The sequence below is a fragment of the Pristis pectinata genome, chromosome 28, assembly GCF_009764475.1.
Source record: "Pristis pectinata isolate sPriPec2 chromosome 28, sPriPec2.1.pri, whole genome shotgun sequence".
In the NCBI taxonomy this organism is placed as follows: Eukaryota; Metazoa; Chordata; class Chondrichthyes; order Rhinopristiformes; family Pristidae; genus Pristis; species Pristis pectinata.
This window is the reverse complement of record NC_067432.1, coordinates 3,550,368-3,562,923: the sequence shown is the minus strand read 5'-3', so window position 1 is coordinate 3,562,923 and position 12,556 is coordinate 3,550,368.

Here is a 12,556-nt window from a genome sequence, read left to right as displayed (position 1 = left end):
AGGATGGGTTGTGTGAGCTCAGGCTTTTCTCTTTGGAGAGAAGGAGGATGAGAGGTTACTTGATAGAGGTGTACAAGATGATAAGAGGCATAGATCAAGTGGACAGTCAGAGACTTTTTCCCAGGGTGACAATGGCTAACACGAGGGGACATAATTTTAAGGTGATTGGAGGAAGGTATAATGGGGGATGTCAGGGGTAAGTTTTTTACACAGAGAGTGGTGGGTGTGTGGAACACACTGCCGGCAGAGGTTGTGGGGGCAGATACATTAGGGATATTTAAGAGACTCTTAGATATGGAGGGCCAGGTGGGAGGGAAGGGTTAGATAGATCTTAGAGCAGGATAAAATGTCGGCACAACATTGTGGGCCGAAGGGCCTGTACTGTGCTGTGGTGTTCTATGTTGCATGTTCTAAGTCTGCTCTTTGCTCAGACTGACCTCATCTGGTGAGGGTCAGACAGCTTCAGTGCCCCATGCCTGAGTGAAAAGGAATGAGTTATGTCATGCTGTTGCTCATTGTGCACTACCTAGCAACACCAACCTCACAGCTAATTCCAGCAGTCCTATACTGGTATCAGTTCAATAAGTGATGGCCAATAAATGCTTGTCTGATGACAACTGTCATTTGCAGCTTCGTGCACACTATGACCCACTGCTGTTATGCTCTGCAACAATTAGCAAATTCATGGTGTGGACATGAGCTGCTTGCTTAGGTCCAAAGAGGCCATGCACCCTAACAGGCTGCTGAACGACTGCAGAATCAACCAGACCTTCGCTACAAGTTGAAGTGGAATCAACCTGAATAATGAGTGTAATTCTGTAGTGCTCAAGAGACATGCAACTTCATATTTTGTTTCTTACCGCATTGCAAATTTTAGGGACTTATTATTGTTAAACATTAAAGTAAAACACAATTTCAATAGAAAAATCAATCATCATCAACGTCACCCACATCCCAAGAACAACATCCTTTTAGAACACTGCTGGCATTGGCATGTTTGTGGACATTCTGATGGGAGGTCATTAACTGTAAATGTTAGCTCTGTTCTCCCACCACAACACCCACCTGGCCTGCAGTGTGGTTCCAACATTTCCTGTTCGTATTATACTTGGGTGTCAGCTGAAGCTCACTGAGCAGCACACTCAAACACCCGAGTTAGATCCTTGCAGGCTCAAAGCCTCATGCTGTGAGTGTTGTAGTGCAAGAGGCAGAGCTAACATGTGCAGTTGATGATCTCCCAGCAGAACTCACCTACATAATTTTTTTATGCGTTCTAATTATGTTTTTTTCTTATAAAAATTTGTTTGTTTTTCTTGTGAGTGCTGCTTATCTGATGCTCTGTGCCTGTGATGCTGCTGCAAGTAAGTTTTTCATTGCACCTGTGCACACACGGACTTGTGCATACGGCAATGAACTCAACTTTGACTGTCACTCTAATGCCCACCAACATCCAGAGACTCGAATACAAATCCCAGCCTAACTTTCTCAGTACAGAAGTGAGAGTGTGCTGTAGTGTCAGAAGTTTTGCCTTTGGGATGAGTTCACTCTGCCCTGTCTGGTGTTCATATAAGATTTCATGACACCAATTCAAAGAAGAGCAAGGATATTTTCCAATGCAGGCTGTGACTCAAGTTTAAGAAACCATTATGTTATGAATATCATGCTGTCTACCTTAACCACAATGAATTAGCTATTTGACCCACACTTTCCTTTACTCTGAGGAACAACATGGTGAATGAGAAACAAATTGATTTTCTGATCCAGACTGCTGGAGTTTGTATGTCTTAGGTTCAAAATGTTCTGCCACACAATTGTAAGTCCATATTTACAACCACGATCCCCAAACCAATGTCAACATTTGTCAGAGGAAGGCATTGAGTAGAGGCCAGAACAGGTTCTCCAAGTAAACAGTTATGATTTTCCAATGTACTCTGGCACAGACAACCTTCCTCCTCGCCAAAATGTACTTGGAAACTTGGTCTTTATGCATCTCTTCTCAAAGAAAAAGGAAAAACCAGTGACAGATTGCAAAAGTGGAACAGTGAAGGAAGATCATTCTGAATATGATCCCACAATCACCCCAAACAAGATGGCCTCAAACCTCTGGGAGTTTGCTAACCATCAGGTAATGGCAAACGCATGTTGGGTGTTATGAAGAAGATTGAACAATTGACTCCATAATCTACAAAATGTCCATGTTTTTAAAAAATCTACAATTTTGATATAGTTATTCTATTCCATTTAAAAAAAAATTTCTTTTATGCCTTAAATACACAAAAAACACCAAAATAACGTGATGCACTCTGAGCCAAAGAACAATTCATTCCCAACAAATCAGTTCAACCAGTGAATGGCACCCAATTCCTTGCGGCGAAATGTTCAGCTCAAATGATTCAGGTGAAGTGACCTAGAAAAACTATTAATTTCCTGGCATCACAGAGAGGAAAATCTGATGGATCTTCCACACCTGATAGCATTTTAGGTCCTCTGATAGAAGATCATGTGTGTGTGTGTGTGTGTGTGTGTGTGTGTGTGTGTGTGTGTGTGTGTGTGTGTGTGTGTGTGTGTGTGTGTGTGAGTGTGTGTGAGTGAGTGTGTTTGTGCAATCTATGGAAGTTCACCTGAAATGTCAGCCCAGAAATTCATAATTTAGTATCTTTTTTCAACACTACGTGTCTGAAGATCTGTTACTTCTGGAGAGGAATGAGACTGAATGTGGGCAGCACATTGGGGCCGCCAGTAGATCTGCTACTTCACGGTGCCAGAGACCCATTCAATCCTGACCTCTGATGCTGTCTGTGTGGAGTTTGCACGTTCTCTCTGTGACCACACTGGGTGTCCCAGTTTCCTTTGACATCCCAAAGACGTGCGGGTGATAGGTTAATTGGCTGCTGTAGTGTGTACTAAGTGGTAGAGTCTTGGGAGGGGGGGAGGTTGATGAGAATGTGGGGAGAATAACATGGGATTAGTGTAGGATTGGTGTAAATGGGTGGTTGTTGTTTAGCACAGACCCAATGGGCTGAAGGGCCTGTCTTTGCGCTGTATCTTTACTTTGCTCCCCTTCTGATATGGAGAGGGTCAGCTCCTTCTAATGCCCCACCTAGAACAGGCCCGAACCCTGCAGTACGAGCCTGCTCCAGGGCTGACGTTTGTGCCAATACACATGCAGAGTAGAATTTTACATCAAGTCACGTGGATCGGAGTTGTCCATCCGCCAGTCACTGTGCATCTGTGTCCCATCCACATCCGGTATCTGGAAGTATGCGGTTTAATATGTAAGATACCAGATCCAGGCTTAGTGCCTGAAAAGCTTGCACTACACGGGATGATTTCTATCCAATGAGCCAAAGACAAGATGTCTTTATTAGTGACATGTACATCGAAACACACAGTGAAATGCATCTTTTGCATAGAGTGTTCTGGGGGCAGCCCACAAGTGTCGCCACACTTCCGATGCCAACATAGCATGCCCACAACTTCCTAACCCATACGTCTTTGGAATGTGGGAGGAAACCGGAGCACCTGGAGGAAATCCACACACACATGGGGAGAACGTACAAACTCCTCAAAGACAGTGGCTGGAATTGAACCTGGCTCTCTGGCGCTGTAATAGCGTTACGCTAACCGCTACACTACCATTAAATTAAGGACAACCTAAAAATCTGCAAAGACAAACAACAAACTGATATAATGTGGTAACAGGCTAGATGAGATTATTTTGACCCACGTACATGTACATGTCCGCACGGTTATACAGATAAGAGAGCTGATCAACATGTGTCCAGTCTGACCCAGTGTACATTCAATCCGCAGGGGCACCTTGAGCTTCCTGTTACCTGCCAGTTTAATTCCCCATCCCACTCTGACCTATCAGTCTGTGGCCTCCTGTACTGTTATAGTGAAGCCAACACAAGCTTGAGGAACACCACCTCATCTTTCTGTCTGGACATGTTGCAGCCTTCTGGACTCAGTATTGAATTCCGCTATTCAGTTTCTGCAAGAAACTGCAGAGAGTTGTGGACACAGCTCAGCGCATCATGGAAGCCAGCCTCCCCTCCATGGACTCTGTCTACACTTCCCACTGCTTCGGTAAAGTAGCCAACATAATCAACGACCCCACCTACCCCAGATATTCTCTCGTCTCCCCCTCCCATCAAGTAGAAGATACAAAAGCCTGAAAGCACATACCACCAGGCTCAGGACAGCTTCTATTCCACTGTTATAAGACTATTGAATGGTCCCCTAGCGCGATAAGATGGACTCCTGACCTCACAATCCACCTCGTTATGACCTTGCACCTTATTGTCTGCCTGCACTGCACTTTCTCTGTAACTGTAACACTTTATTCTGGATTCTGTTATTGTTTTCCCTTGTACTACCTCAAAGTACTGATGTGATGAAATGATCTGTATGGAAGGCATGCAAAACAAAGTTTTTCACTGTGCCTCGGTACAGGTGACAAGAATAAACAAATTTACTATTTTCTCTGTTTGTGTCAGTCATCCATCTGTGATATTAGCCCACCTTTTTTCCCTTTCTCTCTCTGGGAGCAGAGGAGGTGCCTAGTCTGACCTGCTGGGTATGTCTTTCTGCTCTACATTTCACAACTGCTACATTCTTTTGTAGATGTGCTCACTCACTAACTGCTCCCATTCTCCCATTGACCAGATAGCCTTGTTTATAACTTATCCCCGTGGTCAGCCCAGTTTTACCCCATCAGAGACATCCCTCTCCCCCACCCTCCCAGTAGCTGAACAAGCTTCTTTTGTCATCTTCCCAGTTCTAACAAAGAGTCTTCAACCTGAAACATTAGCTCTGCTTTGTGGAGGTACAAGCAGCCTTACACCATCCCCTCACCTGGATCCACCTATCAGCTGCCAGCTCTTGCTCCACCCCTTTTTATACCAGCTATCTCCCCTCTCTCTGATGAAGGGTCTCAACCTGAAATGTTGACTGTCCATTTCCCTCCATAGATGCTGCTTGACCAGCTGAGTGTTTCCAGCACTTCCTATTTTTATTACACATTGCTATGGCATCACCTAGTACGCCTGCCCTTACTACTTTTGGTTGTGTTTAATTGCAGCTTAGTAGACAGTGAGCAACATTATTGACAATACAAATGAAACACAACACCACTCACTCATCACCCATGAAAGGGCAAACTTCACAAGGCGATGGATACGTATCTGTGATGAAGCATTGCTGATGCAAACAGGCGCTGCTTTCCTGCCAAATCTTGTCACTGATGAGAAATATCACTTTTGCAACTACTTATTATTAACACACTTTGGGTAAAAAAATGAGCAGAGCTTATGTAAACCAGGTTTCCATAAATGACCGTGCTGAGGTTAAAATCCAATTTACAAATGTTTTTTTCTGGAATCTCTACATCTTTCAAGACTCCATGAAACTTTCCCAGATAAAATGAGCAGAGTTTTTATTCTTTTTCCAACTTTCTCATTTGCTCAGAATGAGTTTGGACTTCTGATTGCTGGATTAACCCGTGTTAGAGAAAAAAAATGCTCATGCCTGCTTACAAATCCCTCCACACTCTCTGCCTCCATAACTTTCTCCACCCCTGCGGCTGCCTGCATTCCAATTCTGAGCTCAATATATCCTCATTTTTTGTCACTCCAACACTGATGGATGTGCCTCCAACTGCCTTGATCCTGGGCTCAGAATTCCCTCCCTAAGCCTCCTCATGTCGCTCTCTCACACTTTAAGACACCCCTTAGCACCTTCCTCTTTGAACAGACTTTGGTCATCTGGCCGATTACCTAATCAAGTGATTAGGTGCTAGACCTTGTTTGGAAATGCTCCTTTGATTTGCCTTTTGTAAGACTATAGATAATGTTAAATATAAATGCAAATTGTTATTGCAATTACAAAAGTAACTAGTCAGTGTTGGAGTAATATAGTTCCTGCTTTAACTTTTTATAAATATTCTGCTCTTTCCTCCCCTCCACTTCTGCTATGTTCCTTCACAGCCGGAGGTGGCAAGTCTTCACCCTGTGTTCACTCAGAGGACTCAAGCAAAAAAAAGTTAAGCCATGAGAGAAAAAAATAAGTATTCCAGTGAAACAGCTCATGTAAATTCATTCCATTTATCTGCCAAATGTGATCATAGGCAAATTTATTCTAAATCACACAGTTGATTGGTTCAAATTCGGATTGGTTCACATTAGAGTTTCTGCAGTTGAATAGGATGCGAAAGGAATAAATACATTTTTTTTTGCAGTTTATAGTCATTTGTGACCTTGACAAACTTTGACTGTTTTAGTTTTTATACGTTTCCATCTTAATCACCCTTGGTGCTACAGAGAGTGGGAATGAAGTTCTGGGCAGATGTGTTTAGTGATATTGAGAGATAAGTATTGGCCAGGACACTGGAGAGAACTCCCCTGCTCTCCGTGAAGTGGTGCTGTGGGACCTTTCTGACTGTGCAGCAGCCCCTCATTGACTGCAATAAACTCCAGCAGTGCCACATCAGGAACCACTCCTATGGGTGGTGTGGCCCTCACACCAGACTTACTCTGCACTCTCACTGCGTTACTCACATGCCACCCCTCTGTGTCGTGGAGAAGAGCCAAAGATCAGTGGGCAGGAGAGCAGAGTCAATCCAGAAACTTGAACACAAAGTCCTGGGCTGTTGCTCTGGTGCAGGACCAAGGGAGTGCTGCACCGTCTGAGGTGCCATCTGTCAGATGAGATGCTAAAACAAGGTTCTGTCTGCTCTCTCATGTGCAGGGAAAATGGCACCATGGGTGGCACAGTGGTATAGCTGGTAGAGCCGCTGGCTCACAGCTCCAGAGACCCAAGTTCAATCCTGACCTCTGGTGCTGTCTGTGTGGAGTTTGCACATTCTCCCTGGGACTGCGCAGGTTTCCCCTGAGTACTCCAGTTTCCTCCCACATTCTAAAGCCGTGCACATTGGGAGATTAATTGGCTACTGCAAAATGCCCCTAGTATGTAGAGAAGTGATAGAATGTGGGGGTGTTGATGAACATCCCAAAGATGTGCCAGTTAACAGGCAGCTGTAAATTACCCCTAATGTAGGTGGGTGGTAGAATCTGGGGAGGGGGTGGGGGGAAGTTGAGGGGAATGCAAGGAGAATTAGTGTCAATGGGAGCATGATAGCCGATGCAGACTCAATGGGCTGAATGGCCTGTTTCCATGCTGTCTGCCTCTCTGACCATTTCCAAGAAGAGCAGGGGAGTTCTCCCCAGGGTCCTGGCCAGTATTTAACCCTCACTGAACAATACCAAACAGATGTGACCAGAACTTCCGTCTCAGCCTCTAGCACCAGACGTGATCAGTAGTTCAGTCAGCACAGTGCACTCTGCTTCTAAAATCCATTGAAGTCAATGTATTGAATTTCAGAGGCGGAGTACAAAGTACTGACGTGACCTCACAGTACGCCTGGTGCTACTGATCAGCAATTAATTTCGAGGCAATGATCGCCCACTTTACTGCTGAAATAAGAATGATAGGTAGAGAAAGTCCCTCAGGTCCAATTAATCACTCCCGTTCAGTGGCTCAAGGTTCTGCCATGACATCTCCTGGGAAAGATGGAAATAAAAAGATTAAAAACCAGGATCAATTCGGGGATTTAAAGAACTGGGAAACTCAGATGGCTAAACCCAGTGCAGGTGATTAGCTCTTTAGCATCAGACGCAACATCAGAAAGAAGCAACATCTGAGCCTTTGGGAACAGAATTTCTTGACTTACAGCCCTGTGAATTCTTTATGTTGTGTCTTTCATGGCACTAAAAACACACATCAGCAGGGTTAATGTAACTGTTGTTGGGATTATTTCCAAACCAGACAAGTTCAAGCACGAGCCCTGCTCCTGGCATCACAAGGGATGGGGCGTGAACTATTTGTGACATGAGCACATTGCTTAAGCTTAGTTTTAGCTCAGCCCCTTTGATGACATAGCTCAGGTTCCCAACGGTTAAAATAAACTAACTCTCAGAAACATATTACATGTTCTCGATGTAAACGTTTGAACAGAAAGTGAGGGCCAAATGTTACGACATCCAGACTAGATAAATTCTGGAATTTCCCTTTACAATCTCTCTCTGCTCTAAGGTGTGCTTTAAAACCTACCTTCTTCCCTTATGTGGCTCAATTTCAAAGCCTTTTTGGACTTCTTACCATGATAAAAGGTAAAAAATATTCAATTTGATACGTATTGGCTCTGGACAACATTCAGCCATGGGCTGATAAGTGGCAAGTAATATTTTGATCACAAGAATGCCCAGCAATGAGCCTCTTTAATGAGGGAGAGTCTGTGCACCGAACCTTGGCATTCGTGGTATTACTGTTGCCAAGCCTCCCACTACCAATATCCATTGGGTCACCATTGACTAGAAACTCAACTGGAGCAGCCAGATAAATACTATGGTTGCAACAGCAGCTCAAAGGTGGAGTGACTCACCTGCTAATATCCCAGTACCTTTCCACCATCTGCAAGGACAGGACAGTGACTGAATCTTCTCCACTTGCCTGGATGAATGCAGCTCCAACAGCTCTCAACAAACTTGACACCATCCAGGGCAAAGTTGCTTGCTTGATTCGTACCCCATCCATTACCCTAAACACTTACACTCTTCGCCACCAGTGCACAGTGACTGCACTGTGTACCATCTACAAAATACCCTGATGTTACTCACCCAGGCTACTCTGACAGCACCTTCCAAACCCATGACCTCAATGGCAGCAGCTGCATTCGACATCACCACCTACAGGTTCCCCTCTAACACACACAATCCACTAAGAAACATATCGCCATTCCTTCATCCTCACTGGGTCTAAATCCTGGAAGTCCCTCCCCGACAGCACCGTGGGAGCACCTTCATCAGATGGACTGCAACAGTTCAAGAAGATGGCTCACCCCCACCTTGTCAAGGAGAGTTAGGGATGGGCAATAAATGCTGGCCTTGCCTGTGGTATCTGGATCCCTAAAATGAAAATATATATTAAAAATTCATCTGTCTGCAATATTACAGATGAACGTGTGTGTTCACGGTTAATGTACATTAATGTAAAATTTGTTTACAAATGTTACAAGTGAAGCAAATATACATTTCTTGAAATAAAAAGGCATTGACTGCAGCTCTGTGAGTTTTAAAAGGCTGTCAGATCCGGTACCCAGAAGATAATTTTGTCTGTAAGAGGTCATATAGATGGTTTTGTGTGAGAGTTCATTAGCAGTTAATCAGAATCCTCCCACAGTTCTCCCCTCCTGACCTCATTTGTATCCCCCATTTCCACAGCTCATTCCTTCTCCAGCTTTTGCCTTTCTCATCATCCCTGATTTTGCTGGTTGTACCATTGGCAGCTGTGCCTGCAGGTGCGAGACCATAATCTCTGGAATCCCTTCCTCAAACCTCTCCAATATTCTTCTCTTTGGACATTCTTTAAAACTCACCTCAAATGACCAAGCTTGACCTAAGTCGCTCCATCAAAGTTTCCTGGATGAAGCGTTTTAGGTGTTTTCCCAATTAAAAGTGCTTCAGAAATGTTGATGTTGTTATGACTGCTCCTTTGTATTAGAGTCATGGAGAGAGAGACTGCAAGGAAAGAGGTCCTTCAGCCCCCTAAGTCTGTGTGACCATGAAGCACCCATCCTATACTAATCCCACTTGTATTCTCACCAACGCCCCCACATTCTATTAATCACCTACACACTAGGGGAAGTTAACAGCAGCCAATTAACCTACCAGCTCCATCACGGGCACAACCCTCCCCACCAACAAGGACATCTTCAAGAGGCTATGCCTCAAGAAGGCAGCATCCATCACTAAGGACCCTCACCACCCAGGACATGCCCTCTTCTCGTTACTACCATCAGGGAGGAGGTACAGGAGCCTGAAGACCCGCACTCAATGATTCAGGAACAGCTTCTTCCCCTCCACCATCAGATTTCTGAACAGTCCATGAACCCACGAACCCTACTTCATTATTCCTTTCTTGGAATTGGAATTGGTTTTTTATTGTCACATATACTGAGGTACAGTGAAAGGCTTGTCCTGCATACCGTTCATACAGATCAATTCATTACACAGTGCATTGAGGTAGTACAAGGTAAAACAAAAACAGAATGCAGAATAAAGTGTCGTAGCTACAGAGAAAGTGCAGTGCAGGTAGACAATAAGGTGCAATGTCATAATGAGGTAGACTGTGAGGTCAAGAGTCCATCTTATCGTACCAGGGAACCTTTTAACAGTGGGATAGAAACTGTCCTTGAGCCTGGTGGTATGTACTTTCAGGCTTTTGTAGCTTCTGCCTGATGGGAGAGGGACTTTTTTGCACTATTTATTTATTTTGTAATCTATAGTAATTTTTACGTCTTTCCACTATATTGCTGCCTCAAAACAAATTTCATGACATAACTCAGTGATAATAAACCCAATTCTGATACTATCCGCATGTCTGTGGGATGTGGGAGGAAACCGGAGCACCCGTGGGAAACACACACAGTCACAGAGAGAATGTGTAAGCTCCACACAAACAGCACAGGAGGACAGGATTGAACCTGGGTCTCTGGTGCTCAAGAGAGAAAAATTGAATTAATATCATAGGTAGGTGCCCTTAAATCAGTAGAAGGCATGGGTGGTAATGAGGCACTACACCCAAAGGAAAACATGGCAGGCACTCACACAGTAAATAGAAAATCAAAGCAAGCTAGAGAAAGGTTTCACCTTAATGGGTTTAATGTTTAGAAAATGTAATTAATGAAAGATAGAAACATAGAAAACCTACAGCACAATTCAGGCCCTTTGGCCCACAAAGCTGTGCCGAACATGTCCCTACCCTAGAAATTACTAGGCTTACCCATAGCCCTCTTATTTTTCTCAGCTCCATGTACCTATCTAACAGTCTCTTAAAAGACCCTATCGTATCCGCCTCCACCACCGTTGCCGGCAGCCCATTCCACACACTCACCACTCTGAGTAAAAAAAGCTTACCCCTGACATTCAGATGTGGAAAGAAATAGCTCATAATGAATTTGACACATGCAGTCATATGAATTAACGTAGAGATTAGCATTTCCACTGTTTGCTCCATATTCCACCGGTAATTTCAGGCCATTATCTTACGGACACCACCTCCTACATTGATTGTCCATTTCCCTCCATTGATGCTGCCTGGCCCTCTGAGTTCCTCTGGCATTTTGTGTGTTACTCCACATTCCAGCATCTGCTGTCTCTTGTGTCTCCACCAACTTGCTGTGTCTCACCTTTTGTCACTTGGTATCCCCTGTCCCCCAACGAACACAGACCTTCCACAAGAACAGATGAAATAGGAGAGGGTGCAGACCAGCCAAGCCTCTGATCTTCTCCACCATTCAATTATATCCATGGCTGATCTCAGCCCCAATTCCACTTTCCTGCCTCTTGCCCATATCCAGGACTCTCCTAAAACCCAAAATCCCACCACTCTCAGCCTTGTTTGTATTCAATGACTCCAGCTCTCTGGGGAAGAGAAGTCCAAAGGCTCAGAATGCCCTGAAAGAAACAATTCCTCCTCATCTCCATCATAAATGGGTAGCCCTTTATTTTGAAATTGTGCTCCCAAGTTCTGGATTCCCACAAGTACTTAATCCTCTCAGAAACTTCCGTGTTTTATTCAGATCGACTCTCACTCTTCTGTACCAGAGCATCTGCCCAAACCTCTCAACCTCTTCACCCCAGGAATCAATCCGTGAACTTTCTCTAAACATCCTCCAATACAAGCTTATCCTTGTGTACATAAGACCACAGCTGTACATAATCCTCCCCGGTCTTACCAGTGCCTGGTGCTGTTGTAGCAAGGATAACATTCCATTTCCTTGAGTGATTATTACATGCCAACTGCCTGTGTTTCATGTATGAAGATGCCCAGATCCCACTGCACAGCAACGTTCCACAATCTCTCTCCTTTCAAACAAATTTTTATTTCTCTTCTCAAGTGGATAACCTCGTGTTTCTCATTATACTCCATTCTGCCAAACTTCTAACCAATCCATATCCATTTGCAGACTCCCTGTCCTCTCAGATAAGATATCTCTATTAGTCACATGTACATCAAAACACACAGTGAGATGCATCTTTTGTGCAATGTGTTCTGGGGGGCAGCCCACAAGTGTCGCCACGTTTCCGGCACCAACATAGCGTGCCCACAACTTCCTAACCCGTACGTCTTTGGAATGTGGGAGGAAACCGGAGCACCCGGAGGAAACCCACGCAGAAACAGGGAGAACGTACAAACTCCTTACAGACCGCGGCCGGAATTGAACCCGGGTCGCTGTCGCTGTAAAGCGTTATGCTGACTGCTACACTACTGTGCCTGGCCACCAGGTAAATTGCTTCACCTATCTTTGTATCGTCAGTAACTTTGCTCAAGTTGCCCGAGTCATCGGTGTAGATTGCAATAGTTAAAGCTCCAGTACTGATCCCACCACCCCATGAATTACGGTTTGCCAATCTGAAATGACTCATTTGTCTCTGTTAGCCAATCCTCTAAAAATGCATTCACTGTTTTTCTCCACAAGCGCTGCTTGACTGCAGAA